Source organism: Bubalus kerabau, chromosome X, assembly GCF_029407905.1.
Source record: "Bubalus kerabau isolate K-KA32 ecotype Philippines breed swamp buffalo chromosome X, PCC_UOA_SB_1v2, whole genome shotgun sequence".
NCBI lineage: Eukaryota > Metazoa > Chordata > Mammalia > Artiodactyla > Bovidae > Bubalus > Bubalus kerabau.
Window position 1 is genome coordinate 137,246,220 of NC_073647.1, and position 24,807 is coordinate 137,271,026.

The 24,807-nt window shown below is 37.9% G+C and overlaps 1 long non-coding RNA gene across 2 annotated transcripts in view; it reads right to left on the bottom strand.

Annotated features, from left to right (window-relative positions):
* The window catches only part of LOC129638861 (uncharacterized), a 70,225-nt gene that overhangs the window by 18,381 nt on the left and 27,037 nt on the right, over positions 1-24,807 (bottom strand). The window contains exon 5 of one of the 2 annotated variants that reach the window (XR_008708076.1): positions 5,119-5,242. This is a non-coding gene — a long non-coding RNA (uncharacterized LOC129638861). Of the gene's footprint in view, positions 1-4,722; positions 5,243-24,807 lie in introns of those variants that run through there. The other variant, XR_008708075.1, reaches the window with a different exon arrangement.

Genomic DNA, 24,807 nt, shown 5'->3' on the forward strand with positions numbered 1-24,807 from the left:
AGTGAAAAATACTAATATTAAAAAAGACTGATACCAAATAAAACTTAAGCCCTGTAAATTCATCCATTCTATGCAATTCTGATTACCATACTAAAATGGCTGCAATTTAACATTTGTGTCAGCTAGATTAAAAATGTTTTTTTTCCACAATAGTAATTGTAATTTCCACACACATAAGGAGTATTTTAAAAAGCCACACAAGATCTAATATTACCCCTTAACTTGCCATATTATTCTTTAGAACTTTGAGTGAAAGTAAATATGAGACATAAATACCATTTCCTTTATTTCTATGTGAGGTTTTTAATCGTACTTGCAAAACAGGAATTGTACTTAGGCCCAAAGGTAATTATCTGTATTATTTTAGAATGACAATAATAAACATATGGAGGGAAACACATCTCTAGGTCACTCCTGAAGATACTGGAGAGATACCAAGGCAGTTAAGACACCAAGGGTTAAGACACCGGAGAGAAGACAATTCTGAGTAAGAAGCCTCAAATCCCATGCTGCATTTCCTAGCTGAGAAGCCAAGCAGGAAGCAGTGAGTGAGAGGATGAGCAGATGAGCAGAGCTTCTAGTGGTCTTAGATAGCCAACTGGGCAAAAAGTGAGGTTGTGGCCCTGATAATCACTCGATATACAGTTGTGATGGCCAGAGAACGCAGAGTAAACAGAAATAGAGTAGCCTATACAAACATTAAAGCCCTGTGATGAATCAGCTCAATTCACGGTTGCTTGTTTACTTGCCCCAAACATTACATGTGCTAGAACCTAAAGCAAGTTCTCTCAGAAGTATATCATCCAGCCATTCAAATCATTGCTACTGCATTTTCTATGTAATGTTCAGCCATCAATAAAAAAGAAACAAGCATATGAAAATTAGACCAAATGAACAAAAAAGTAAGAGGACATATGAAGTAGAACCAAAGAGATCCAGGTACTGAGGTTGTCAGAGGTTAACTTTAAAATGACTGTGATTAATATTCAAGGAACAAAAGTGAGTGTAATCATCTGTAGCAGATATGCAATAATAAAAATGTCCAGGGAAGTACTTAGGCAGATAAAAATGAACTCATACAGAAGCAGAAAGAAATAGTCACCAAAACAATACATGAATGTGGATGAATAGTTGCCATTTAAATAATAAAATTAAAATACTGTGGTGTGTGGTCTAAATATATATATATATATATATATACATATATATATATATATATATATTATAAAGTTACATAAAAAGTTAACAAAACATGATAGGATAGTGAAAGGAGTTAGAGTATTGTATGGTGTTTGTGTCATTCTGGAAGTGGTTAATGTACTAATTTATAATAGACTCATGACTCAGTGATCAATATGGTGTTCACTAAAATTAATACTCAAGAAAGTTTAAAATAATGTATATGCTGACACAGGGAAAACAGGCTATATTTTAAAAATCGAACGAAGAAGAAATGAATGAAAAAAAGGTGGGGGAAATTAGAAATTACATTGTTTGATAGCTGATTCAAGTGCAAATATATCAGTAATGACATTAAATATAGTGAGTGAGTGAATGGGGTCAGGTTTGAACGAAGTTTGGAAGCAAGGACCAACTGTGATGGTATACAGAGAGAGACAGTATACCATGATGGCAGAAAATACTAAGGAAGAGACAGTTCTGAGATGTAAAGCAGAAAACAAATCAGTTAGGCAAATGAAGATTTGTACGGCTGGCTGGGGAGAGGATGGCAAGAACATAAAGTAGCTATAAGACGTTTAAACTACTTTAGGATTGTACATTAGTCTGCTTGGGCTGCCATAATCAAGTACCACAGACTGGGTGGCTTAAACAACTGAAATTTATTACAGCACCATTCTGGAGGCTGGAAGTTGAAATCAGGGAATCAGCAGGGTTTGTTCCTTCTGAAACTTTGAGGGAAGATTCTGCTCCAAGCCCTTCTCATTAGTTTGTCAATGGCTGTCTTCTGCCTGTCTTTTTTCACATCATTTCCCTCTATGCATGTCTGTGTCCAAATTGCCTCTTAATATAAGGACACAGTCATCTCTGACTACAACCCACCAGAATATCCTCATTTTAACTTGCTTATTTTTGTAAAGCCACTTCATGGATCACAGCCTTGTGCATGGCAAAGGAGCTGGCATAATCAATGAAGCTATGAACCATATGCTGCAGGGACACCCAAGATGGAAGGGTCATAGTGGAGAGTTCTGATAAAATGTGGTCCATGGTAGGAGGAAATGGCAACTCACTCCAGCATTCTGGGCGAAAGCAGAAACAATGCCCAGTTGTGGATGTGTCTGGTGGTGAAAGAAAAGTCCAGTGGTGGAAAGAACAATATTAAATAGGAACCTGGAATGTTAGGTCCATGAATCAAGGTAAATTGGATGTGGTCAAACAGGAGATGGCAAGAGTGAGCATCAACACCTTAGGAATCAGTGAACTAAAATGGACGGGAATGAGTGAATTTAATTCAGATGACCATTATATCTACTACTGTAGGCAAGACTCCCTGAGAAGAAATGGAGTAGCCATCACAGTAAACAAGAGTCCAAAATGCAATACGTGGGTGCACTCTCAAAAACAACAGAATGATCTCGGTTTATTTCCAAGGCAAACCATTCAACATCACAGAATCCAAGTCTATGCCCCAACCAGTGAGGCTGAAGAAGCTCAGGTTGGCAAGTTCTATGATGACCTACAAGACCTTCTAGAATTGACACCAAAAAACAGATATCCTATTCATCATAGGGGATTAGAATGCACAAGTAGGAAGTCAAGAAATACCTGGAGTAACAGGCAAATTTGGCCTTGAAGTACAGAATGAAGCAGGGCAAAGGCAGATAGAGTTTTGCCAAAAGTACGCACTGGTCATTGCAAACACCCTCTTCCAACAACACAAGAGAAGACTCTACACATGGACATCACCAGATGGTCAACACTGAAATCAGATTGATTATATTCTTTGCAGCCAAAGATGGAGAAGCTCTATACAGTCAACAAAAACAAGACTGGGTGCTGACTGGCTCAGATCATGAACTCCTTATTGCAAAATTCAAACTTAAATTGCAGAAAGTTGGGAAAACCACTAGGCCATTCAGGTATGACCTAAATCAAATCCCTTACAATTATACAGTGGAGGTAACAAATAGATTCAAGGGATTCAATCTAATAGACAGAATGCCTGAAGAACTATGGACAGAGGTTCATAACACTGTACAGGAGGCAATGATCAAAACCATCCCCAAGAAAAAGAAATGCAAGAAGGCAAAATGGTTGTTTGAGGAGGCCTTACAAATAGCTGAGAAAAGAAGAGAAGTGAAAGGCAAAGGAGAAAGGGAAACAGATACCAAACTGAATCCAGAGTTCCAAAGAATAGCAAGGAGAGGCAAGAAACCCTTCTTACTTGAACAATGCAAAGAAATAGAGGGAAAAAACAGAAGGGGAAAAAGTGGAAGCTGTGGCTGATTTTCTTTTCTTGGGGTCCAAAATCACTGCATATTATGACTGCAACCATAAAATTAAAAGACGCTTGCTCCTTGGAAGAAAAGCTATGAGAAACCTAGACAGCATATGAAAAAGCAGAGACATCACTGTGCCAGCAAAGGTGTGTATAGTCAAAGCTACTTTTTTTCTGGTTCAGTTCAGTTCAGTTGCTGAGTCGTGTCCAGGACTGCAAGCACGCCAAGTTTCTCTGTGCATCACCAACTCCCTGAGTTTGCTCAAACTCATGTCCATTGAGTTGGGGATGCCATCCAACCATCTCATTCTCTGTTGTCCCCTTCTCCTCCTGCCTTCAATCTTTCCCAGTATCAGGGTCTTTTCCAATGAATCAGCTCTTTGCATCAGGTGGCCAAAGTATTGGAGTTTCAGTTTCAGCATAAGTCCTTCCAATGAATATTCAGGACTGATTTCCTTTAGGATGGACTGGTTGGATCTCCTTGCAGACCAACGGACTCTCAAGAGTCTTCTCCAACACCACAGTTCAAAAGCATTGATTCTTCGGTGCTCAGCTTGTTTATGGTCCAATTCTCACATCTGTACATGACTACTGGAAAAACAATAGCTTTGACTAGTTGGACCTTTGTCAGTAATGTCTCTGCTTTTTAATATGCTGTCTAGGTTGGTCGTAGCTTTTCTTCCAAGGAGTAAGCATCTTTTAATTTCATGGCTGCAGTCACCATCTGCAGTGATTTTGGAGCCCAAGAAAATAAAGTCTGTCATGCTTTCCATTGTTTCCCCAGCTATTGCTGTGAAGTGATGGGACTGGTTGCCAGGATCTTCGATATTTGAATTTTGAGTTTTAAGACAGCTTTTTCTTTTTCACTCTCCTCTTTTACTTTCATCAAAAGGCTCTTTAGTTCTTTGCTTTCTGCCGTAAGGGTGGTGTCATCTGCGTATCTGAGGTTATTGAAATTTCTCCCAGTGATCTTGATTCCAGTTTGTACTTCATCCAGCCCAGCATTTTTTTTCCAGTACTCAGGTACAGATGTGAGAGTTGGACCATAGAAAAGGCTGAGTGCTGAAGAATTGATGCTTTCGAATTGTGGTGCTGGAAAAGACTCTTGAGAGTCCCTTGGACTGCAGGGAGATAAAACACCAGTCAATCCTAAAGGAAATCAACCCTGAGTATTCAATGGAAGGACTAAAGCTGAAGGTCTAATACTTTGGCCACTTGATGTGAAGAGCCAACTCATTTGAAAAGACCCTGATGCTGGGAAAGATGGAGGGGAGCAGGAGAAGGGAGAGACAGAGGATGAGATGGTTAGATAGCATCACTGACTCAATGGACATGAATTTGAGCAAGCTCCAGGAGATAGTGAAGGACAGGGAAGCCTGGCGTGCTTCAGTCCATGGGCTCAGAATAAGACATAACTTAGCAACGTAACGACAAGAAGCTTTGTAAAGACCATATCTCTAAATTAGGTCACAGTGTGAGGCACTAGAGGTTAGGACTTCAGCATATAAATTTGTGGTGGGGCACAATTCAATCCATAACACAGTGTTTATCATTATCGTCGTGGTTTGAAAGTCAAATGTGTTTGGAATGCTTTACAAGGCAACAGAAAATGTTTTTAGAAACATAAAAATGTTAATAGAGGCTCTTTAGTTCTTCACCTTCTGCCATAAGGGTGGTGTCATCTGCGTATCTGAGGTTATTGAAATTTCTCCCAGCGATCTTGATTCCAGTTTGTACTTCATCCAGCCCAGCATTTTTTTCCAGTACTCAGGTACAGATGTGCTGTAAAAAAAAAATAAAAGAGAATGAAGAAATTAAGAGAAATAATTCCTGTTATACTTGAGTATGAGCGGAATCTGCTATCAGCAGCAGTGAATCACCTTAAGGATGTTTTATTTGTGTTCAATTCTGAGTTGCACACATAGGAAAGATTTCAAAATCTTAGGAAGGATCAGTGAAGAGCCCCTAAGTATTAGTGAACATCAGTTAATATCATTTTCAAAGAACAAAAGATATGAATTAGTTCAGTTTGATGAATGACATTTACCACTCCCCGTGCCCAGAATATACCTCCTACCCACCTCAAAAGTGTTGGCTATATTTTTACAGTCTCATCCAAGACATCTTACTCTTTGTGGCATTTTAAATACACAACAATTAGGCACACACTGATATATACTGATTTTTCCTAAGTTATATTTTTGTTAAATAGCTGCTCAAATAGCTTGCTCCACTTGGATTGTCACACAACACCTTAATTCAACCATGTGAAATTATACTTTTGTTCTCCAGAGTGTATTGTGTTTAATCCAAGAGGTTTGCAAGATACTCAGTTTGTGAAGATGCAACTTATATATTGCTATTTAATTGTAAAAATAAAAGAGAAATGAAGATTTATTGATATTTTTACATTAAGATGAATAACTTTGTCTACCCCATATTGCTCACATGTCATAGTTGGTATGTGAACTACTTTGAGGGCAATGTTTAGAGTTCCATGAGAGGGCTTATAGGCCCTATGCCCCAACCCCCATCTCCATCCATCTATAGCATCATGAGATGATTTGTGGACTTTGTATGCTTAGTTAAGATTCTTTGATTATTTGTCTAGTTTTAACCAATCAAACCCTTTGAAAATGGATGTGACCTAATAAGATTTCTGAAAAGTAACATTAGAGTGAAGATATTATGAAAAATTCCAGCACAAGAGAAGAGCAATAAAGAGAGTGCACTGGCACTTCTAGCAAGGATTTCTCAGCTGGGACACAAAGGAAAACCATGTCAACCTAATTATTTCTGCTCAAAATTCTAAAAATACAAATCCTGGAGAATACTATTAGAAAAATGAGTTTGACCTTTGACCATCTTTCAAGCCATAAAACACTGTAAGACTCTAAAAACTAAGCATCTAGAACATGAAAACAAATCTCAATAATTGGAAGTAAAAAGCTTTATATGTATATTAATGAGAAAATAATGTTAAATGTTAACTCAATAATTATCTTCTTTTCCATGTCTATTTTGGTGTTTTAAAAATGCATATATTATTATATTATATGTATATATTAAACATAATGAAATAGATATACATATATTGAGATGCTCTAAACTGTTTTGCTAGCATTAGGGTCTGATAAAACAATTGGGAGATTTATACTCTACATATGCTTTATTTGGAAGTAGATATATCAAGTGAATTTCCAACTGAAATTTCTCCATTTAAAAAAATCACACTTATAAAATAAAATAAAATTAAAAAAATAAAAAAAATAAAAAAAAATCACACTTACCTTGACCAAGTGAAGCTAGAGAGTTCTGACTAGTAAGTTTCTAAAGTTCCAAGATCAATTCAGAAGCAAATTCTATACAAATATAACTAGCTCATTAAAATGGACATAGGCCACAATGTGCTTAGCTAAAAAAAAATAACAGAGTTGAATATACTTTTCACTTAATCACAGTATGTACTGAATGTTTATTGTATGTCAGGGACTTGTTGGACTCCTTTCTGGTGGAAATGACAAAACAATAAATATATGATGTGTCAAATGTGATAAATGCTAGCTAGGGAGATACCTACATTAGGATGCACTGGCTAAAGAATGCTAGTGAAGGCGACTATTACTTCATCAAAGGTGATCAGCAAAACCCTGACTGATGAAGTGAGTTGAACAGTGACTGCAAGAAGTGCAGCAGAAAGCCATGAGCTGTCTGGCTATTCCAGTCAGAGGGAAATGCAGGACAAACTCCCTGCATGATGTGTTCCAGTAACAGCAAGGATGCCAGTGGAAGAAGTGGAGGCAGCAAGGTTGGTACTAGTAAGACAGTGACAGGCAGCAGAAGACTAGATCAAGAGCAAGCCTTCAGCCACTGGAAGAGGTCTGTATTTAGCTCTGAATGAAATGGCAAAGCCACTGGAGGATAAAGAGACAGTAAGTGACATAACTGAAAAGGATGGATATGTTTTAGAAGTATGACTCTGGCCTGTTGAGTCATAGTCATCTGTGGATAGAGAACTTAGCAGAGAGACCATTTCCGAAAATGTAATAATCAAAGCAAGTGACAATGATGACTAGACCAGGATGGCAGCCACGGAAGGGTGGGAAAAGGTTGAATTCTGGACATATTTTGAAAGTAGAACAAAAAGTATTTGCTGAGGAATTGGGAGAGAAAGACCGAAAAATCAAAACTCCCTCTCAAGTTTGAGGCCAAAGCAACTAGAGATTGGGAGGAACACATGTTGGGGGAGGGGAAGTTGGTAGAAGGGTAGCCTGGAAGTGCTGGTAAGGAACAAGGAGGGTCCCCATCCCTAGGACCATGGCACAAGCAGGTGCCAGCGGGGGGGTAGGTTATGAAATAATGGAGTAGTAAAGAAGGAAGCTGCAGAGGAAGTATTTTCTCAGTGGAAACTCAGGCTTGGGATAGAGTAAGAAGGTAAATGGACGGTTTTGGAAAGAAAATTAGTATAAATGATTCACTTTGCTGTTCAGCAGAAACTAACACAACATTGTAAATGAACTATACTCCAATAAAAAGTAATTAAAAAAAGAGAATTAGGCTATATGGAGTTATGACATATGGATTTTTTTTCTGGTTCAAGAATAACAGGAGTTCTGGAGATCAGTGGAAGGGATTGGGGGAGGTGGGTTTTGGGACATGGGGACAGACTGAGGGTGTGCAGACTTATGTGGGGTTGAGAGTCAGGGTAAGGAAGTCAGTCACTGATATAATGAAAATAAAGGGTGTCATTTAGTAATCCTATCTATCTAATATTTTGGTAATTGATATTAGGATATCATTCAATTCAAATATAATATATTATGGTTTTTGAAACATAAATAAATTTCCAAAGAACCCTTGACCCAGAGGGATGGTATGGGGAGGGAGGTGGGAGGGGGGTTCAGGATGGGGAACACATGTACACCCGTGGCGGATTCATGTTGATGTATGGCAAAACCAATACAATATTGTAAGTAATTAGCCTCCAATTAAAATAAATTTTAAAAAATTTAAAAAAAAAGAACCCTTGAGGATGAACCATGTGAAAAATTGAATGCTAGGGATAAGAATAACAAAACACAAACTCTCATCTTCCATGAAATCTTAATTTAGTTGGGGATTTAAACCAAATAACTGAGAATTTCTATAACCTACTATTTTATAAAAATGAAAAACAATGCAATTCATATATGGCTATATTTATTTAAACAAATGCCACACAGGTGGTATATTTTAAAAACTTCAAGTTCAGAGGAGAGATACATAACTGTGGCCTGGGTCAAGAGGTGTCTTGACAAAGCGATGAATAAGCAGTAAAAAGGGGAGGATGCATTCCAGGCAGAGAGAAAAGATCAAAATTTAAGGAACTTTTCTGAGTTTCTCGGTAGATGTTCTTCCTTCTATCTAAAGCATACATTCTCCATAAATATCTAAATATTTCACTAGTATGGTTATTAACTATTGGATGATTATATTTCAGGGATATTAACCAGCTTGTCTCTACTGACAAAGCTGTACATTTTTATTTTTAATTATGCTACCGACATCAAAAAAAATCTGAAAGCAAAGAGAGCAGATGTGTACTCCATGGGATTTAAAGAGTAATCCATCGTCCATTGCACCCACTTAGGTTCAGGCAGGAAGAAACACTTGCTAATGAGTCAGATGATTACCAGCATTGAGTTTATTTAGAGGAATTCCATGTGTGAGGGTGGGCCTGGAGTGAGTACACCCAGAAATAGAAATGTGAATGCCACCCTGTCAACATTATTAAAGTACAGATATACTGACTCAGCTTCGTACAACTGAAGTTTATCAATTGTTACTGTTCTAGGCTGCAGCTTAAATCTAGATGCTCTCCTAATACGGACTCAGCTTATAGGTGCTGTTTGGCTAGGCTGCCCACACGGCAGAGGTATATACTATAAAAAGCTGAACTGAGATAATGCCATGCACTTGGAAAGTCTATGACAAGAATTCTACTGCCATCAAGAGCATCTTTCCTTCATAGCAGGTCAAACAAGACTCTAATTCAATTTGTGGGATGCTAAAATCTTTGGTAGAGAAATAACCGGAGAAGGCAATGGCAACCCACTCCTGTACTCTTGCCCGGAAAATCCCATGGACGGAGGGGCCTGGTAGGCTGCAGTCCATGGGGTCGCTAGGAGTCGGACACGACTGAGCGAATTCACTTTCACTTTTCACTTTCATGCATTGGAGAAGGAAATGGCAACCCACTCCAGTGTTCTTGCCTGGAGAATCCCAGGGATGGGGGAGCCTGGTGGCTGCCGTCTATGGGGTCGCACAGAGTCGGATACGACTGAAGCGACTTAGCAGCAGAGAAATAACCATACTAGCTCCCTCGAAGCAGCAGGAAATACTTCCTCTTCACCAAGCTGCAATTTATTTCACAATCACTATTTGATTTTAGACATAAACTGAACTATTCACTGCAATGATTGACACTATTAATCATTAACTGGCTCTAAGTGTTAAGGAGAATACACACACAGTAATTGTCTGCCACAAAAATAAAGAAAACCATCTTTTTGGTTTCAAATTGTAATATCTGCTTAACTATTCTGTTTCAGTGAAATGTTGAGTACAAAGTCACTGTGTCTGTTTTCAAAATATGTGGGTTTCTTTTTACTCTGAATTTTTTTAAACTACATTTTAAAATGCTGTTTTAATTTCTGTCTTTTCTCCAAATAATTGTCTTGTCCCTCTTTAAGAAACCTGCTGATGTTTGAGATATCTGATAATCTGAAAGGGATTCCCAAGGTCCATTTCTGTCAGCATTTAATTATAGTCAATCTCAGGTAATACTTACTCTTGTGCAGTTACAGTGAAAAAATCATTAACCTTCCCAGAGTAAATCAAACATATCCTCAAACAAAAGCTTTATGCGGGGGACCATCTCCTTAAAGATTATCGCATCACACAGCTCAAAGTACAGTTACTCTGTAGTTTATACCACTAGGTGATTCTGAGCATAATCACAGATATTGACATTTGTCTGAGGATGTAGATTCTTTAAAAATTTTTAGGTTAATGACTGTGTATATCATAATTATGCAAATAGTTGAACACATTAACAAAAAAGAGTTACCTACTAGATTTTTTTGTGGTCAAAACCTATAAATAAGCTCTGTGCTCAAAAGGAAAGAAGGTTCGACACTGGAATCCAAATACCTAGGTTTGAATCCTATGTATTTTGTCTTTCTTTAAAAAATTAATTTACTTATTTTAATTGGAGGCTAATTACTTTACAGTATTGTGGTGGGTTTTGCCATACATAGACATGAATCAGCCATGGGTGTACATGTACACCCACGTACACCCATGGCTGAATCCTGTTTGTCTTTAGGAAAGCTAACTGACCTCTCTGAATCTATTTTCTTTCCTTTGTTTTTTTTTTTTTTTTTTATGGTGTGTGTGGGGGCTAATCTTTATAACAGTGATCTTACCTTCTGTTTCATGGTTGTTGAAAGAATTAAATAATTGCCTGTTACATATGTGATAGGTAGTGACTAAAGCTAACTGCCAGTTTTGGCTGTAACCTCAGCAAAATTATTTAAATCTATTACATAGCTACAAGAGACAAGGGAAGGGAAATACTTAGTATTAGGTAATAACCAGTATCTGGGAAAATAATTATTTTTACAAGCATCAATTCAATATTATATGCTCTCCATCCTCGACTGTTCCATGTACCACCACGGCCTCCACACTATCAGAAGGCACCCGGTTCCCATTTAAAGGCAACACCAGTATCTTCAAAAGAGAAATAAAATTAGGATTTGGCTGGAGGGGAGGCAAAGATCTAAAACTAGACAGCATGACAGTCAAGAGGTACGACTGGGAAAGGGGACCTTCGGGGCAGTGAATAACCAAACTCTTCGGATTCAGTCTTTAGCAATCTGTGGAGCCTCTGGAAGAGGCAAAGCCAATAGACAGTGGCTATGGATATCTGGAGCTCAGGGATGAATTCTAGATTAGAAGATTCATGAGGAATTCAACAGCATTTAGGAAGGAGCTGAAGCCATGTGTCAGGGGGAGGTAACCCAGGAAAAAAACACAGGATGAATACAGAGGATTTAGGCAGTATCTACAAGATAGGATTTGGCTGGAGGGATACTTAAAATTGAGCTCACTCAGAGGAAAAAAACTCACATTGGGAAATACAATCACTGGCAGATATATACAAAGAAAACCAAGATGAGTACTCTCATAGAAATCTGAGAAGGAAACTTTTAAAGAGGAAACAGTAGAAAAGTCATTGGATTCAGTGATGTGTTGGGACATATTTCTAAGAAACCTAAGAACAAAAGCCACCCTTCTTTGAGTGAGGAACAAATTAGTAACTGAGAAACTGCAAAGACAGTAAATGTAAAATATTTCATGAGGAAGCTTGGTTGAGAAGGGAGGAGAGAAGTTGGACACTGCTTATCATGGGACATGTGCTCCAGATGTAATAGTTTCTGAGTATGTTTTAGGCCGAGGAAACATTTAGTGCAGAGAAAAAAAGTAGACAAGGCAGAGGAGACCAGACCTGACAGGGGAACGGAGATGATTCCTGAAGAGAAGGAATGGACTGAAATCTAATCCTTAATGTGATTTCCCTTGACCTCCAAGTAGGAACAAAGACAGTCTCTCATTAATGCCCAATTTGAAACTGTCAAGAGACCCAACACAGCAGCAGCATCTGGTCATCTGCTAGAAGTCACATCCCGTTAAGTGGAGACTATACAATAAATTCATGACTTTCAGTGTTGATAATTCCATTGCTCTGCCAATTGAAGAGACAGCATGCAAACATGCTCATTTCCATTCACTAGAAAATTGAGGGTAAAGTAGAAGAGATAAAACTCTGGGAGAAAGCGATGGATCAGATGAAAATTTCCAACTGAAATTAAAGGAATGTACTGAGCCTGAAATGGGCTATGTGTGCTGCATGCTAAGTCACTTCTGTCGTGTCTGACTCTCTGGACTGTAGCCCACCAGGCTCTTCTGTCCATGGGATTCTCTAGGCAAGAATACTGGAGTAGGTTGCCATGCCCTCCTCCAGCTGATTCCCAACCCAGGGATTGAGCCTGAGTCTCTTACATCTCCTGCATTGGCAGCGGGGTTCTTGACCACTAGCACCACCTGGGAAATGGGCTATAGGACATGAGAATAGTTTCTAGAAAATTCAGGGTAAAAGGCACTGTGATGTGTTGGCTGGAGATTACAAACAGAAGGTTCATCCTAAAGGATAAAAGCTATCTGGGAAAGTTAAAGCTCAAAATTTGTTCAACTTATAATACCTGGGGCAAGAAAGAAGACTCTATGAATCCAGAAAAAAGCATGGTGTCTGGAAGTCAGTGGTTTTATCTGAGAATGCGGAACCTCTCAACATTTATTTTGATTGAATCTTTGCTATCAAGGACCATGATTTTCAAACTAAAAAGAATAAAACAAACATGGTCCAGAGATATTTGAAGTACACAAGAGGTGACAAGATAAGAGAGAACGAGTTCAATTCACACAGGATACATAAAAAATTCCCAGAGCACAGAAAGAACTAGCAAACCCCACAAATGGAACTTTTTGAGACCTTTTTTTTTTTTAATAGAAAAATAAGGAAGGTGCCAGAAAACATAAGAAAAAGAAAATCACCTTAATTTTCAGGAAAAAAAAGAGATAGAGATCATAGAATCTAGGAACCATAGTGACAAAGGCAAAAATACTAGGTGCGTCATTATACAGATATACAGATAATTTGTCCATATGAGAGATCAAAGTAGGAAAAAGTGAACATACATAGCCTGTACAGACATCCGCAAAGGCTCTTTAGGAGAAATGGCTTTTGAAGATTGGGGACATTTTAACAGATGGAAAGGAGGAGGGAGTAGGACAGTGGGTGGGGCACATCAGACAAATGGGAGCAGCACGACAGAGAAGGCAGCAAGACTGTCCTTGTTAGGTTTGGAAAAAATAAATGGTATAAATATGGTAGAACAGAAAGAAAATCTGGTGCCTAAAAACTTACCACTTTTTGAGTGGGTATATTATGCCAGAGGCCCCCAACCTTTCTGGCACCCAGGATGGGTTTCGTGGAAGACAGTTTTTCCATGGATGGGGGGGGGGAGTGGTTTCAGGATGATTCAGGCACATTAAATTTATTGTGCACTTTATTATGATTACATCAGCTCCACCTCAGACCTTCAGGCATTAGATCCTGGAGGCTGAGGACCCCTGCATTATGCTCTTCCTGCTAACAATAACATTAGCAAAAGATAGGAGAATGTGAATGCCAAGCTAAAACACACTTCATATTGACCTTTGTTTTTTATGTAGAGACTGCCTCGGTAATTTTAAAGTCTGTCTCTACCTGAACTCAACCAATCCAAGAGGGAAGAAGAATGTCACTATGAAGACATTCTTGCAAATTCTTACACTTTATGGATCCTTTAATTTAAAGGAAGCTTCACACCTCTATACTATATCTGGCCCTCCAGGTCAGTGATCCAAAACTTCCCACACACTCTAAAGGTTTTCATTACTCATTTCTTAATATGCCACAGGTCTTCCATGACACATCACTTCAGAGTGTAGGTGTTCCGATGTGGAACAGATGTCAGCCCGGCAGGCAGAGCTGTGAAAACAGGATGGAAACGATGGTATTTGAAGTTTGTATGACCTAATTATCAATTTTTAATGGTGTGCATTTTGTTGATTTTAAGTAAAAAATTCAGTAAAAGTCTCCATATTTCAAAGACTGTCACCCATCAATACTAATTCCCTTATTGTCAAGATGCTGTCACCTGCCAGCCTTCTTAAGACCAAATGTGGAATGCAGTATGGCAGTTTTATTTATATGTAAATAAACTCATTCCATTGCCTTAAGGTTCCAGAGTAAAGCAAACAATATATTTTTCTGAGCAGTTGGGAACAATACTAGTACATTCCAATGGCAACATTCCAGCAGATGTCCTGGTAGATATTTTACCAGCTCTAGCAGTAAATTAAGCAATGACAGTGATCACAGAGATGGAAAATTCAATCAAGGCTGCACACTGACCTCAACTTTTAAATATATAAACACATAAATTGGATTTAGGATACTAGCAAAGGCTGCATGGTAAAGACAGACATAAATGTGGACGAACATATACCTGGTTTTGATACTAAAGACAGTACCTGGGATCGAACTAGGGATTCCTAAATTTGAATCAGATTCTGCTTTCGGGTTAATCATCTCTAAAATGGGAATAAGTTACATGATTGGGATAGTTTAGACAGAGTTTTCACAGCAGGGAAATATGCCTGGTGCATGCACAGTAGGTGAGCATTAATTTTATTGTAACATTTGTATTTTCATCTGTTAAGATTTCTTGATCCACATTTGTCACAGGCCTATTGTCTAAGTGATGATTTAAAAGATTTGAAGTTTTTGGAAAGCCTATTAAATATGAACTTCAAATCTGTTAATATCATTTTGTTATGAAATACCAATTTTTCTCAAACAAATAATATTAATTATCTCACAAGGGCTTCTGTTTTGTCTTCAGTACAGCCCATTTCTGCACAAGTAACTCAGCTTCTACTTGCAGGGAATTTTTCATCTAATCAAGTATTGACATAGAAAATGTATTCCTGTCCTAACCCAAGCAATAAACAGCTGACACAAAGAGGTTCAATATTTGTGCACCAAGTGTTATACAGATGATTTGTGATGACACAAAAGTGTAGTTTTCATCTTCTGAAAGCATTTCCTTGGCTTTCTGCTGAAAGAAGGGGAAAAATCTGCCATCACTCCTTTCTATTTAGACACCTGAATTTCATTGAGAAGGAGACTTGGTGACAAGAGTGACATGATTATATGCTGCCTCGTGCCTTGCTGAGCAGGTGGGGGCACCAAGGCCAGTGGAGATAAGGGAGAATGTGAGAAATGAGGAGTGAGTTCATGCATCTGGTGTTTGTTGATTCTCTAATAATCAGAAAGATTATATTTAGTTAGAAAAGACGCTGCTGTGTTTTTCTGCATTTTTTACACGGCCATATTTTAACCCCTAATTAGCTGAAGTTGCCTTGGTTTTCCCTAATGGCCAGCCAGCTGGCTTCAGAGTATAACATGGCCTGATGCCAAAGCCTGGAGTATGAGGCACCTCTGGGTCTAATGACCGCCTGTGGCCTCAGGTCACCTCCATCCACCAAGCACAAGTGACAATCTGATTTTTATATCTCTTGTCATTACAATAAAGCAGACTCACATCGCTTATGGCATCCATTTCCTGTCATTCAGAAAAGGAAATGGTGCCTTTTTTTTCCCATGGCAGTTTACTTGCCAATGAAAACAGGTTTTCCTGAAAGAGCCAATAACCTCAAGGCACCTGTATGGGACAAATTTGTTCAAAATACAGACATACTTTCTTCTCACGCTGTTGAATCAGTGCAGCCTCAGGCCAGAGGAAACTTGGAATGCAAGCCAATCACCAAAGACAGACTCAGGACATAACCCTGCAGTGTAGAGATCTCATTGTACAACACAGACTTCTCCCAGTTCTTTTAAGTATGTGGAACAGCTACAGTTTTGCCCATTTCATATATATCGTCTCATCTCTATATTCCCCAGTTTTCCTTAAGAAGTTGATAAAAGGGGAATACCCATCCCAACAAAATGCTCCCCACAGTCCACAGTATGGAAGAAATGGACAGCAAAATACAGTCATCTATCACTAACAGCCACCACTGAGCTACTTTTAGCTTTTTTGGAAGCCAGCAGCGAGTCCCACTCAGAACTCCCACGTGCAGAGCCAGGCTCCTACCTACACAGTAAAATCAAGACACTTTTTCTCCTCGGCTGATCATTTAACATTTCTAAAGTCTTCTGAAGCCTATCAAAAAGTTGAATAAGTAACATTTTCATTAATGTCCTTGATCTACAACTCTAAACACAGACACTGAATAAATCAAACCCCAAAGTCCTTTAGCACCAAAGTAATGTTTTTCATTTGAAATATCTTACTCTTCTTTCAAAATGGAAATAGCTCTTGAAATGAAACACAGATCTAAACTGCTAAGGGTTACAATTACTAAGAGAGAGAGAGAGAGAGATGTGCTATTTCCTCAGGAGAATATATTTCAATTTTTTTTCTGTAATCTAAAGAAAAATGTTAAGTTTCATTTTACTTTTGGTTTTGACTCCCTTCTCAATGGTTCTTTATTAGTATCTATCTTTAGGAATAAGGGACTTCAACATTATGTAGTTATTCGTGTTTCCCCAATATAACAGGACTTCGAGCAAGTTCAAGCTTAAAAGAGCATCAATCCCAACCTGAGAGTCATTCTATATTTAACACAGAAAAAAACTAGTATGAAGAGAGGCAAATGTCTGTTCTCCCATTTTGCCTGGTGAGGTGTGTGCATTTCCTGTTTCTGTTTCTCTCCTTGTTCAATCTCATATATTGTGGACCTTATCTCCCTGAACTTTAACAGACATAATTCAGACCCTGCAAAGAGTGACCCAATGCCTTGGGAATTGGCATCAGGCCAGGCTGACAGATGGCTATCAGTTCAACAAGAAATATGCTAGGTTAGAGCATTACCAGCCAAATTCTTCTTTGAAACCACTCAAAGGGAAGCCTGTGAACACGTGCATACTTTTATACACAGAGATTTTCCAATTAGGCTATTATAGTGTTAGCTTAAATAGAGGACTTAGAAGTAAATTTAGTTGTCTGTTTTTGTGGATTTACTTGTTTCCTGGATTTTGAATTTATGTGGTTATTCATACACAGCAGGGAATGGTTTTTATATTTCTGAAATTCATGGAAGGCACTCAGAAACTGCATCCAAAAGGCTTCTTCCTCCTGTGCAAGCCTCCAGCCAAAGCAGGAAAACAACTGCTCAGGATCGTTTTTTTCTAGATGCTGAAGCTTGCTACGGAACTGCTCGTGTATTTTTACTCCATCTTAGACTCGACTGAATCTGCTACACAAACTAAATGAAGATGAAATATCACCTTCTTTGATTATCAGTAAATAGTTCACAAATTAACACTAAACTGCAAATGAGGGAATAATGTGTCTTTTTGAGAAAACCAGATGCTTTCTCTTCTGTAGTACGTGCGATAACAGGGTGGAATGGTTAATGTACAATGCATGCCATCTGCTGACTAATACAGAGTATTTACAAGCATAAATTCTCCCAATAACTGTGTTTGGTAAATGATTATGTGAATTAATACAACTATATTTGAACCACAACTTGGATCTTGCCAATTTTGTTTCACTTTTCTAGTCAGGACTCGGCATTCTCTCTAATTAGAAAAAAATGATAATAAAAGGCAGGGGCTCTGAGGTTAAATTCGATGGTAAGTTTTCAAATGCCTCTCAGATATGCAATAAATAATGAATAAATCTGAATGTTTCTCCCTTTATCCATGTCAATTAAAGGAATAAAATATGTTTCTTAAAACCCCATAGTAGAGCCATGAATCTCTGAGCTTTACCTGTTCCTGATATATGTGTTGTGCTACTTTACACATCAATTTGAATTAGATGTAAACCATATCGCTGGAGAAATGTAATTTGTATTTTTGTTTAGACACAGCAAGTACTATAGATAATTATTAGATATTGTGTACAATTTATATTCAGCAGAAACAGTTCAAAAAAAAATAAAGATTACCGATCTCTGTTGTTAATTTAATAGTTCAATCAGTACAACTGAAATGTGTTCAAATGTACACCATTCACAGGTACTAATCTCATGTACATAATAATTTCCATCTTTAAAAATGAACAGAATAACAGAATATTAATTTTGTATTTTTCTAACCTAAAATTTCACCTGTAATGACAGCCTCTGATTTACTGCCACAGATAACTCACAGTTTGATTTTCTAAGTTCAAATATCATTTTCAGTGTCTTGGAAACTTTATCACAAACTTCATTTGATTGGCATATAAGATAACAGATAACTAATCTCACCACCTCTATTTTTTTCCATTAGCATTGCAAATACTCCCTTTTAAAGGATCATAGGGAGAGCAAGTATGCACCAGGCAGCAAGTGATGATAGTTTGGATCTTGAAACAAGGGACTCTCACATCTCACTTTGTAAACAATTAAGCACCTTTCCACCTAAGGGCACTTTTCAGTCTGTACAATGAAAATAGTCTTAACTGGCTTGAGGAGTCACAAGACAAAGTTTGAGGCTGCCTGGAAGGCTGGAAATTAAAGAGAAAATTTCCAGAAAAGAAAGTCAAATAGAAGGGAGCTCCAAAATCTGCATGGAAACGCCATTCAAATACTTGGCTGACCTTCAGACTATCATGTGCATGGGAGACTCGAGGAGCAACATATGGAAGGCTAAACTAATTGAACAAAGACTTCAGCTGCTGTCCATTTCAGGCAAGACAGGGTTTGAGTCCAACAAAGGTAACTGCCTGCTACAAGAAAACTGACACTGTTCCGGGAAAGAAAACACCTTTCAGAGTCTCTAACATATAACTCATGCTGTCTACTAATACAGGCTTTCCAGCTGGCACTAGCTTCCAGGAAACACAAAAGACGCAGGTTCGATCCCTGGGTTGGGAAGATCCCCTGGAGGAGGAAATGACAACCCACTCCAGTATTCTTGCATGGGAAATCCCATGGACAGAGGCACCTGGAAGGCTACTGTCTATGAGGTCACAGAGTCAGACATGTCTGAACAGGTCTACTAAAGAATCAAAATTTATTAGACGTGAAACACTGAAATGTGACTCGTGTTCAAGAAGAGAGGCAGTCAACAGAAATCAACCTGGAAATGACCCAGGTAATGGAATTAGCAAGCAAAGATCAGCTATTAGAAATACATTCAAATACTTAAAGAAAAACTATGGTCATAATGAGCACACTGATGAGAAATGTCAGGAGAGAAACTGAAGTTTGCTTTCTTTTTAAAGGACCAAATAGAAAGTCTGTAAGGGAAAACAATATCTTAAATGAAAAAGTCAGTGGATGGGCTTAAAAAGAGATTGGAAAAGCAAAGAAGGATTCCGTAAACTTGAAGTTAGATCAATAGCAATTACCTAGTCAAGTAAACAGGAAGAAAATATACTGAAAAACCAAAAGAGACTCAGTGATTTGTGGGACAGTAGTAAATGGTCTAAGATATATGCAATTAGTATCTTAGAAAAGAATATTATGAGAGAATGAGGCAGGAAAAAAGTTAAAAATGGTCAATTTTTTATGAATTTTATGAGAAATATTCACTTATAAACTCAAGAGGCCCAGAAAACCCAAAGCAGGATAATACAAAGAAAAACATGCCTAGTCAAACTTCTGAAAGCCAAACATCAACAGAAAATTTTAATGCAGACAGAAAAGGAGCCAAAACATTACACATACAGGGGCACAATTAATATGAATGATGACTAAGTTCTCATTAATGGAGGCTAGATGTCATATTTAAATTGCCCTAGGAGGAAAACAAAATAACTTTTATTCCACAATTTTGTATACACTGAAAATACCCTTTAAAATGAAGGTGAAATAAAAACATTCTTTTAAAAAAATTTTAAAAGACCTGAATTATTTTAAAAAATGCTCAACAGTATTTCTTCAACCTAAAGAGAAAGTATATCATAAAAACCCAAATGTAAAGGAAATAAAGGTAGCATCAGAGGTTAATATCTGGGCAAATACAAATGATAACTTTTTCATGCCATTTTTCTTAAATTTATTTAATAGACCTATGAATGTTTAAATCAAAATAGAAAAAGTAATTGTGAGTTTCATAGAAGTATCAGAAAAATATAAGACAACAAAACATTAGTAGGTGTAAATGGAGTTGCAAAGGTGTAGTACGGTCCTTAGACTTCTTGTGAAGTACTAAAATACTATTTGAATTTTGCCTGTGGTAACTTAAAGATGTATACTGTAATCTCTAGATCAGCCACTAAAATAGCTAAAGACATACTGTATATTTGAACAAGAATGTCTATACACCTTATCTATGATAGGTAAAACTGAGATAAAACCAAAATGTCCATCAACAAGAAAAACAAATTATGACATATCCATGAAATGGAGGTATGTAATTACAAAACAGTGAACTAGGGATATACAATAACAATAATGAATCTCAAGTAGGCTATGTTAAGTGAAAGAAGTCAGGCACAACAGAGTATATTCTAAATGATTCCATTTCTAGGATGTTCAAGGAATAAGTAAAAGTAATGTATGGTGACAGAATTAAAAAAATAAGTTGCCAATGAAGTATTGTGCAACTTTGGTCACCTGATGTAAAGAACTGACTCATTGGAAAAGACCCTGATGCTGGGAAAGATTGAAGGTGGGAGAAGGGGACAACAGAGGATGAGATGGTTGGATGGCATCACTGACTCAATGGACATGAGTTTGAGCAAGCTCTGGGAGTTGTTGATGGACAGGGAAGCCTGGTGTGCTGCAGTCCATGGGGTCACAAAGAATCGGACACAACTGAGCAACTGAACTGAACTGAACTGAGCTGAAGTATTGTGGGTTGACTATAAGTGGGTACGAAGAAACTCTCTGGGATCAAGGAACTCTCCTATTTATTGAATAGGTGAATCATTACAGAATTGTATACATTCATCCAAACTTATGGAACTATACCCTTCATAACTGAACATTTCACTGTGTGTAAATATAGCCTCAATGAGGAACTGTAAACAAGTGCTGAACTCTAGTTAGTAGGTTTTCTTTTTGTACTGGCTGCTGCTGCTGCTAAATCACTTCAGTCATGTCCGACTCTGTGCGACCCCATAGATGGCATGAGTTAGCAATTCTGAAACAACTTTTGAATCTCAGGTGTGAACAAATAAGTATATTAAAGATATTAGGTGAAAGATTTTTCATTGTTGAGAAGAGAGATACAAAGATGGAAAGAGAAGATTGTTATAGGGAATTGAAGTTGTCAGGTAAATGTGTGTATGTGTGTCTTTCCTAGTTCAGGCCACTGAAAAATAAAATAGCTCTCCAGCAACAGGACCATCTAGCACCTAGATCTTGGTTTCTGAATACTGTTTTCCACTAAAAGGAAATATAACTCCTTAGAAAACTGCCTGACACCAGCACTGAGATTATGCCAAAAAATAATTCTTGTTGTTTAGTCACTAAGTCGTGTCAGACTCTTTGCGACCCTATAGACTGTAGCCCATCAGGCTCATCTGTCCATGGGATTTCCCAGGCAAGAATACTGGAGTGGTTAGCCGTTTCCTCCTCCAGGGGATCTTCCTGACCCAGGGATCAAACCCGTGTTTCCTGCATTGGCAGGCAGATGTTGTTGTTGTTGTTGTTTTTTATCGCTGAGCCACCAAAGAGCCCCCCAGAATAATGAAATGCTTAAAAATTCATGAGAACACATTAAAGCACACAATAGCCAACCAGAAGGTACTCACACAAGCCAAATCTGAGGAAATTTGAGCATTAAAATAAACAATAACAGTAAAAGACTATAACCCATTGAAGAAAATAAGAATCCATGTTTGCAAATTAATATAATGAATGAGCAAATAAACAAATGGAGAAGGAAAAGCTCTTCCTCATAGTACAATAGAATGCCAACTAATAGATGTAAAGGAATAATGCAGTTAGAATGTCATCAATGAGAAATGAAATTAATAGATATAACGTCATGAAAGAGAGGATATTTCTATAGTTTCAATGCATCACTCCACAAATTACTTATGAATTACAAAGAAAAATACAGTTACTTTATATTTATGAATTCTGGGAGATAGCACTTTAACCAAGTTCAGAAAATAACGCATACCTATACATATATGCATACACTTACAGAAAGAGGGAATGATAAAGTAAAGGGGGGCAAAATAATACATAAACAATTGGTGACCTTGATGAGGGATAATGGAAGATCTGCCAAAGTATAATTCTTAAACAAAAAACATAGGAGAAACAGAAGGAAATTTAAAAATAAAATATCAAGTATGTAAATTTCATTATTGGGGCTTCCCAGGTGCCACTAGTGGCAAAGAACCCACCTGCCAATGCAAGAGACATAAGAGATGCAGGTTCGATCCCTGGGTCAGGAAGATCCCCTGGAGAAGGAAATGGCAACCCACTCCAGTATTCTTGCCTAGAGAGAGTCCCATGGACAGAGGAGCCTGGTGGGCTACAGTCCATGGGATCACAAAGAGTTGGACACAACTGAAGCAAGAAACAGAAGTAAATTTAAAAATCAAGTATCAAGTATGTAAATTTCATTATAGGTATTATTATTATTGCTTGGTTTTTACTAAGCATCGTGATCGTAATTTTCATTTAACTACAGCACTAAGGATCACTCTGAGAGATCTTGAAAATGTGCTATTTTCTTTGGAAACATATCAAAGTGCTGAACCTGGAGAAAGCAGTTCCCTTCATTTCCTGTACATTAATAGAGAGCAAGCATTAAGATGCATGTCATTGTAAGAACTGATCATAAATTGTAACCAAAAGTCCCACCTGCTTGTGGGAAGAGGATATGAAGAACTGAGTGAGTCTTTTCATGACAAGATGGAAGACAGGTTAAGGTTAGAGTAGGTTAAGTTCTAAAGTGATGTTTCAAAATACCTACGCATTTTAACTAATCATCATTATAAATGCAACATGAGGAGCTAGTCTATATTTAATTTAGATATTCTCTAATACTTGAAAACTGCCTGTTGCTTGGACCCTATATAAGATGACCATGATGAAGACCATGTACAGCTATCCAACTTATTTTTTAAAATTGTTTCTGATCCATGATGCACTGAAAAACATGCCAGCTTCTCTGCTGAACTTGATTGACTTGATTTCTATTACTAAAAAGAGTAGTACTTTTTTATAAATATTATTTTTAATTTATATTTTAATTGAAGTATAGTTGCTTTACAGAATTTTGTTGTTTTCTGCCAAAACTCAACATGAATCAGTCATAGGTGTACATATATCCCTTCCCTTTTGGACCTCCCTCCCATCTCCCTCCTCATCCCACCTCTCTAGGTTGATACAGAGCCCCTGTTCGAGTTTCCTGAGCCATACAGCAAATTCCCGTTGGCTATCTATTTTACATATGGTCATGTAAGTTTCCATGTTACTAAAAGAGCAGTACTTTCTAAAATCTAATTTTTACATAATTCAACACCACCTTTCTTTTATATATTCCTTATAATGTACTTTCAAAAAATAGTCATCAGTCATGAGTTGTTTCAAATTCATTTTTCTTCATTCCTTTCTGCCAAAATCCCCCAAATCCTCTGAGTTCCAATACTTCTAGGTTTGCATTTGAAAACCTCAGTAGCCCAAGTCTCAACCCCTGTAACTTTTACTTCCTTGCAACCCTCATTTATTCTGCTTTCCCTGGTGTACTTTTTCTGATGCTGGTGCTTCATGTCTTTAAAGTGCAACTAGATTTTTAACCCTAGCTCATCCCTCCAGAGTCTCCCTCAGCAAAGATTTCTAGAGCCACCTGGGATTGGTACAGAAGACATTCTCATAATATAGAACAAGCTCAAGACTTTTCACTGGGGCTGCATCTAAAGAGGGTCTATGAGCCTTTATCAGAGAGATGCTTATGGGGAAAATGGAGTTAGAGTTCTATGAAAAAAGGGGAAAAAACTGAGCCCCCTCCAAGTCAGGGAAATAGAAAATATTCAAAAGGGTGACACATGTAAGTTAGATTTGAAGAAAATATATAAATTATATTTGAACATAAAAGATGGCAGAAAATACTTTTTTCAATTTCAGGAATAGAGATGCAGATGTAGTGACAGACTTTAGACGTGGGGTGCGGGGAAGGGAAGGGTGGGACTTGAGGAAGGGAATTAAGAGAGTAGCACTGACATGTATTTACTACCATGTATAAGATAGAGAGCTAGTGGGAAGTTGCTGTATAGCACAGGGAGCTCAGCTCTGTGCTCTGTGATGACCTAGAGGGGTGAGTGGGGAGGGAGTGGGAGGGAGGTCTGAGAGGGAGGGGATATATGTACACGTATAGCTGATAGTCAAAGCTATGGCTTTCCCAGTAGTCATGTACGGATGTGAGAGTTGAACCATAATGTAGGCTGAGCGCCGACGAACTGATGCTTTCAAACTGTAGCATTAGAGAAGACTCTTTAGAGTCCCTTGGACTGCAAGGAGATCCAACCAGTCAATCCTGAAGGAAATCAACTCTGAATATTCATTGGAAGGACTGATGCTGAAGGTCCAATACTTGAGCCACCTGATGTGAGGAGCCGACTCATTGGAAAAGACCCTGATACTGGGAAAGATTGAGAGCAGGAGAAGGGGGTGACAGAGGATGAGATAGTTGGATGGCATCATCGACTCAATGAACATGAGTTTGAGCA